At 46.1% G+C, this 7,928-nt stretch overlaps 1 pseudogene; it reads left to right on the forward strand.

Annotated features, from left to right (window-relative positions):
- Positions 1 to 5,578: 5,578 nt before the first annotated feature.
- LOC129144509 (large ribosomal subunit protein eL32-like) lies at positions 5,579 to 6,154 on the forward strand (annotated as a pseudogene).
- The last annotated feature ends 1,774 nt before the right edge of the window (positions 6,155 to 7,928 follow it).

The raw sequence follows: 7,928 nt of genomic DNA on the forward strand, positions 1-7,928 counted from the left end.
TCAACTGTATTAGTTATGAATTAGAAACCTAATTTATTTTAAAACTTGAAGCTCTATTTTTAAATCTTGCTATTTTATTTATAAACCTAACTAATTTTATATGAAGAAGGACAGCCACTTCTTTTTGTCCCTTTATTAATATTTCGATGAACTCTTACCTAACCAAATCATATTTAAATGTTTAACATGACTTAGAAAATTAAATTCCCTTAGACACTTAAACTCTGATTACAAAATTAACACATCTGGTTCTCTCACTTCAAACACCTAAGAAAATGTCTTAGCTTAAGTTATCTGCCCCCGTTATGTAGCAGTAAGCCTGCCTTCTCATGACAACCTGTCACCTGTCAGCATACTGGCTCCCTCATTGCCTGCTGTCCACTGCCAGGAGGAGACCAAATGACCTGACCAATTGGCATCGACAGCTTTAGGTATGGTGGAAACCATATTGTATTCCCTATTGAAAGTGTCCAGACAAGAATTCATGTAAAAGTGGGCTGGGCGCGGTGGCTCACACCTATAATCCCAGCACTTCGGGAGGCCAAGGCAGGCAGATCACTTGAAGTCAGGAGTTTGAGACGAGCCTGGCCAATATGGTGAAACCCCATCTCTATTAAAAATACAAAAATTAGCCAGGCCTGGTGTAATCCCAGCTACTCGGGATACTGAGGCAGGAGAATCACTTGAAGCTGGAAGGTGGAGATTGGAGAATCACTTGAACCTGGAAGGCAGAGATTGCAGTGAGCTGAGATCACACCACTGCACTCCAGCCTGGGCAACACAGCCGGACTCCATCTCAAAATAATAATAATAATGGTAATAATTCATGTAAAAGTAATTTATTAGGAAAAAATGGTAAAGGAATGGAGAATTAGGAATAGGAAGGCGAGGAGGCCAAGTAAGGGTAACAATGTCAAAGTCGCATATAGAGTACCTTCAACTCAATCCCAGAGAGAGCTCTGGAGACAACATAGGTCACACTTGAGAACTGTCCTAATTAGCAGCAAAAGAGCAGGGAATTTATACCCCAGTAGCCATCAACTATTGGCCAAGGGTGGCCCCAAGGGAATATACTAATACATTCTCAGGCATTTCCAGCTCTGGCCGCTGGAGGGCAGCCCTCCAACAAAGAGATGTGGCTCCTGACTGTTGGGAGAGAAAACCCTCAGGAACTAGTGTGCCCAAAAATGGTTCAAGGTCACAGGGGACATGGGTAGAGTACTGCCCACCCATTGCACCAGCCAGATCCATTTGTGCCTGTCAAGGTAATCCTCTGCGACAGGGGCTAGTCACAATTTCTAGAAGAAAAAGCTTTGAAGAGAAAGATGAGTGGAACAAGTTTCTACTGGTTGGTCCTCAGACTGTAACTGATTTTCACCTTTCTCCTCTACTCTCCATTCTAAATTTCCCTCATTCTAGGCCAGTATTTGTCTGATGGGTCATCTCTGAGGAGCCTGCACCCCTAGTTGTCACCCCCTGGTCACATTGTAGTTGCTGTAATTGTCTATTCACTGTTATAAGTGCAGAACAGTCTAAGAGGTGGCATGGTGGGTTGTATTTTTGTTTTGTTTTGTTTTGTTTTCTGAGATGCAGTTTCACTCTTGTCACCCAGACTGGAGTGCAATGGCGCGATCTCGGCTCACTGCAACCTCCACCTCCCGAGTTCAAGAGATTATTCTGCCTCAGCCTCCTGAGTAGCTGGGACTACAGGCACCCACCACCATGCCCGGCTAATTTTTGTATTTTTAGTAAAGACAGAGTTTCACCACGTTGGGCAGGCTAGTTTCAAACTCCTGACCTCAGGTGATCCACCCACCTCAGCCTCCCAAAGTTCTGGGATTACAGGCGTGAGCCACGGCGCCCAGCCGAGGTGCCCTAGTGGGTTCTAAACATGTGCCTCTCTGTCCCCATCATGTAGCAGTAAGCCTGTCTCCTCATGACAACCTGTCACCTATCAGCGCACTGACTCCCTCATTGCCTGCTGTCCACTGCCAGGAGGAGACCAAATGACCCCACCAGTTGGCACCTACAGCTTTAGGTACTATGGAAACTGTATTGTATTCCCTATTGAAAGTGTCCTCCCTGCAAACCCTCAACAACCCAGCAGACATAAAGTTACAAGTATAGGAAGCCTGCATTTCCCAAGTGGGTCCCTGAAGGTGATAGTGAGAAGGGCCACTCCTACTTCTAGGCGTTGGTTCCCAGATGTCCATGTGCTACCCCTCAGGGGCAGAGCACATGTGATGACGGTTGGTTCCAAGGTATGTACTGTTCTCTAAAGGACAGTAAGCCAACCCCAGAGGTGTCCTCTCAAGCTGGGGGCTCAGATGTGCTTTTACCAGCCTGGGCAATACAGCAAGACCTTGTCTCTATTTTATTTATCTATCTTTTTTTTTTTTTTTTGGAGACAGAGTTTTGCTCTTGTCACCCAGTCTGGAGTGCAGTGGCATGACCTCAGCTCACTGCAACCTCCACCTCCCAGGTTCAAGCAATTCTCCTGCCTCAGCCTCCCGAGTAGCCCGTCACCATGCCTGGCTTATTTTTGTATTTTTAGTAGAGATGGGGTTTCACCATGTTGGCCAGCCTGGTCTCGAACTCCTGACCTCAGGCAATCCACCTGCCTCAGCCTCCCAAAGTGCTGGGATTACAGGAGTCAGCCACCGTACCTGGCCTCTACTTTAAAAAAAAAATAAAAATTCACCAGGCGCAGTGGCATGTGTCTGTAGTACGAGCTTCTCAGGAGGCTGAGGCGAGAGGATCACCTGAACCCAGGAGTTTGCAATTGCAGTGAGCTATGGCCTCACTGCACTCAGGCCTGGATGACAGAGGGAGACCCTGTCTCCAAAAAAAAAAAAAAGATATGCTTTTGTTAGCACCATTCTCTAACCAACTGAGCTAACCAGCCCCTCTAAGATATGCTTTTAAAAGGACACCCCAATATTCTTCCATGTCAGGAGCTGGACCTGGCTCAAGGATGGTTTAGCTAAAAATGGATGGCTACTGTGCTAGAACCCAACTCGAAAGTGACCTTGAGAAGGGGCGGTGAGGGGAAAGCCTTCCAGTGTGCAGAACTTTCGCTCGGTATGGAGGGAAATGTGCCCCAAGTACAGGATACGAATATACGTGGACTTGGCTGGGTGGTGAGGAGCATAGGAGGACAAAGACTGGCTGATGGGGGAAAAGCAGTCTGAGAAAGACTTGTGACATGAGAGGGGCATAGCCAGTGGATCCCTTGGTCATGTGTCCACTGTTGCACCTACTTAGCTATGAAGTGAGCCCCTTCATGCAAGGCAGCGTTTTGCAAGATCTCCTGTCAATAAATTGGGCATTTTATGTGCCCTTAGATAGTAGTGGCAAAAAATTTAAACCCGTATCTGGAAGCTATACCAATTCTGGTCACAAAGAAATCACTGCCACATATTTCTAGGGTGGAAAGTCTCTAATATAATCGACTTGCTGCCAAGTGCCTAAGTGGTCTCAAGAGATTGTACCATGTTGGCTAGGCGCGGTGGCTCACGCCTGTAATCCCAACACTTTAGGAGGCTGAGGCGGGCAGATCACATGAGGTCAGGAATCTGAGACCAGCCTGGCTGATATGGTGAAACCCCGTTTCTACTAAAAATACAAAAATGAGCCGGGTGTGGTGGCAGTTACCTGTAATCCCAGCTACTTGGGAGGCTGAGGCAGAATTGCTTGAACCAAGAAGGCGGAGGTTGCAGTGAGCTGAGATCATGCCACTGCACTCCAGCCTGGGAAACAAAGGGAGACTCCATCTCAAAAAAAAAAAAAAAAGAAAGAGGTTGTACCATGTCATGGAGCCCAGTATTAGTGTCTGCTACTGACAGGCAGAGCAGGAGTCAAATTAGCCTTAGTGATCCAATGCTGTCAGGCACATTCACAACCTCTACCTCTCCCACCAAAGTTATTCCCCTGGTGGGCCCATGGTGTGAACACTGGGCTGGCTGAGGACGGCGGCTGGCTGACATCAAGGTGAGTCGTGCTGTCCATCTGCTTATCCAGTGCCTCCTGTAAAGTGGATGTTCCTGGCTGGGCCTCGATGAAGATACCAAAAGTCTCACACACTGGGTGGCTCCCCTAGGTCCACCCGCAGGCCTCTTTCCCAAACTCCTTTGCAGATCACTTCTTCCAGGGTCCTGACAAACCAGGCAAGCCTTAGCCACTGCTCAGGAGGCCAAGCGCATCCTTACCTGGGGCACTTTTCTCCACGTGAAGGAGAAGCTCTGTGGAGAGAGTTTGCGCTCACCACAAACTTCAGGGCCACTTCTGAGTCAGGCAGTCCTGCGGTAGAAGTCCAACCTTCCACAAACCAGGCCCAGATTGTTTCCTCCATCAGTTGGTCATAGGGAGCACCCCACAGGGCCATGGACAGAAGCTTGGGAGAAGAATGGATGCAAGGGCACTGAATGACATGGGGTCTGGACCGCCTCTTTGTGTAACTTACTTTTGCCCCAGACATGCTTAGGCTCCATCCTGGATGCAGCACTTTTACATTATCCTAGATCGCTCTGTGCTCAAGTCACTTTATGACAGCACCATAGCAGCCAACTCGTGATAGGCGCTCTGGTCATACGTTGGTTGATATCCATAGTCAAAATATACTTCGTGCCTGTATTAGTTCGTTTTCACGCTGCTGATAAAGACAGACCTGAGACTGGGTACTTTATAAAGGAAAGAGATTTAATGGACTCACAGTTCCACATGGCTGGGGAGGCCTCACAATCATGGCGGAAGATGACGGAAGAGCGAAGGGACCTCTTCAATGAGGCAGGCAAGAGATTTTGTGCAGGGAAACTCCCCTTTATAAAACCATCAGATCTCATGAGGCTTATTCACCATCACGAGAACAGCCTGGGAAAAACCCACCCCCGTGATTCAATTACCTCCCACCAGGTTCTTCCCATGACATATGGGGATGGATGATCACAATTCAAGGTGAGATTTGGGTGGGGACACAGAGCCAAACCATACCAGTGCCCAACAGCATAAGAAGAGCTTTTTCCAATGATGTATAGTTTTCCTCCCCAGGTGGCATGGCCTTGTTCAGAATTTTGGAGTCTATATTGACATGCTTTTAATGGGGTTTGCTAGAGATGGTGTCTTTATCAAGCATGGATTCCTCTAGCACCATGGGATCTGCTGAGCCATATGGCCCCAGTAGCAGGGCCATTTGTTCCACAGCTTGGACCTGCTGCTAAGCCCCCTCTTGCTCTGGGACCCACTCAGAACTACCCTCCATATGCAGGTACTTGCTGGGTGTCAGAGAGAAAATTGCTGCCACTAGTAAGCCTGAAATTGGAAAAAGGATCCAAGAGCAATGACAGCATCTGCCACAGAAGGCAAAAATTCTGCACTCTTTTAAGTGATTTTTGTAAGTCATAATAGTAAATTTAGTAAATCAGGTTTTCTTAAATGTTGCAATGATTGTCTAAATACGAGAGAATACTCAAAGAATTCAAGATTACGGATTATTACCACACCTATATAAACACACCTAAACTGAATGCAGTGACTCACACCTGTAATCCCAGCACTTTGGGAGAGTGAGGTAGAAGGATCACTTGAGGCCAGGAGTTCAAGACCAACCTGGGCAACCTAGTGAGACCCCCCAACTTCTACAAAAATAAAAATTAAAAAATTAGCCAGTCTCTCTTCCTCGGTGCCGCCTACGGAGGTGACAACCATCTACTTGACATGATGGCTGACCTCAGACCCCTCATGAAGCCCAAGATTGTCAAAAAGAGGACCAAGAAGTTCATCTGGCACCAGTCAGATCGATGTGTCAAAATTAAGTGTAACTGGTGGAAACCCAGCAGTATTGGCAACAGGGTTCGGAGAACATTCAAGGGCCAGATATTGATGCCCAACACTGGTTATGGGAACAAAAAAACAAAGCACATGCTGCCCAGTGGCTTCTGGAAGTTCCTGGTCCACAATGTCAAGGAGCTGGAAGTGCCACTGACGTGCAGCAAATCTCCCTGTGCAGAGATCGCTCACAGTGATTCCTCCAAGAACCACAAAGCCATATGGAAAGGGCAGCCCAGCTGCCCTCAGAGTCACCAACCCCAATGCCAGGCTGCGCAGCAAAGAAAATGAATACACAGCTCATGTGCATATTTTATTTATGTTTAAATAAAACCATTAAAACTGCCAAAAATTTAGCCAAGTATGGTGACACGTGCCTGTAGCCCTAGCTACCCGGGAGGCTGAGGCGTGAAGATTGCTGGAGCCCAGGAGTTTGAAGGCTGCAGTGAGCTATGATTGTGCCACTGCACTCCAGCATGAGTGATACAGTGAGATCCCATCTCTAAAAATAAATTAAAATAAGATAAAATCATAACAAATAAACACACCTTAAAATGTGAATTATTTCTTCATCATCTGTATTAGTCAGGATTCTCTTAAAAGGACGGAACTAATAGGATATAATAGGAGATATACATATATATATTATATATATATAGGAGTTTATTAAGTATTAACTTACATGATCACAAGGTCCCACAATAGGCTGTCTGCAAGCTGAGGAGCAACGAGAGACAGTCTGAGTCCCAAAACTGAAGAACTTGGAGTCTGATGTTCGAGGGCAGGAAGCATCAGCACGGGAGAAAGACATGGGCTGAGAAGCTAGGCCAGTCTCTCCTTTTCACGTTTTTCTGCCTGCTTTATATTCTCTGGAAGCTGATTAGATTATGCCACCAGATTAAGGGCTGCCTTTCCCAGCCCCCTGACTCCAATGTTAACCTCCTCTGGCAACACCCACACAGACACACCCAGGATCAATACTTTGTATCCCTCAATCCAATCAAGTTGACACTCAGTTTTAAACATCACATCATCTCTCTACTTTTTAAAAAATATCTTCCTGGGGAAATGATTTTAAGGAGGTTAATTGATTGAAAATTCAGAATCAAAGAATTTCCAGACCACTGGGGACACCGCTCCTCAGGATGTTTAACAAAATGCTCCCCAGAAACTATTGAGATGAAACCCACTGAATGGCCATCATTGATCTGACAGGTCAATGGAGTTTTTCTAGCTCTATTTCCATCAACAAGGTTTTAAGCAATCCCGTAAGTTTCAATTTCTTGAAACTCAATTCCTTTCCCCTAAATGACCTATGTGTTAAAATAAATGTGGACGTTTTAAAGTCCCTGGGTTTCACTTCATCTTGTGGATAAAACCTTATTGTGTAACCTCCTGAAATGCAGTCTGGTGTATACTGGTAGAAAATGCACGCCTTCATCAGTCCCTATTCCACCCCCTTGCTTTTTTATCTTTTTCTTCATCTCATTGACCACCTTTTTTTTGAGACGGAGCCTCACTCTGTTGCCAGGCGGGAGTGCAGTGGTGTGATCTTGGTTCACTGCAACCTCTGCCTCCCGCATTCAAGCAATTCTCCTGCCTCGGCCTCCTGAGTAGCTGGGACTACAGGTGCCCGCCACCACGCCCAGCTAATTTTTTTTTTTTGTATTTTAGTAGAGATGGGGTTTCACCATGTTGGCCAGGATGATCTCGAGCTCTTGACCTCGTGATCCGCCTGCCTCAGCCTCCCAAAGTGCTGGGATTACAGGCGTGAGCCACCGCACCCAGCCTGACCACCATTTTTAATTACTGTGTGTGTGTTTTTTTTTTTTTTAGAGATGAATTTTGGTTTTTAATTTTTTTAATTTATTTTTTAATCTTTTATTTCCAAAGATTATTGGGGAGCAGGTGGTGCTTGGTTACATGATTAAGTTCTTTAGTGGTGATCTGTGAGATTTTGGTGCACCCATAACCTGATGAATCACTGTTTTAATGAAGAGGAATAAAACCTACACACGTCATTCTGCCATGATGCCTCATACCACCTGAAAGAGTACACAGTCACACGTGGAACATACACAGTCACTAACCTAACTGGAGAATGG

The sequence above is a fragment of the Pan troglodytes genome, chromosome 6 (genome assembly GCF_028858775.2).
Source record: "Pan troglodytes isolate AG18354 chromosome 6, NHGRI_mPanTro3-v2.0_pri, whole genome shotgun sequence".
Classification (NCBI taxonomy): domain Eukaryota; kingdom Metazoa; phylum Chordata; class Mammalia; order Primates; family Hominidae; genus Pan; species Pan troglodytes.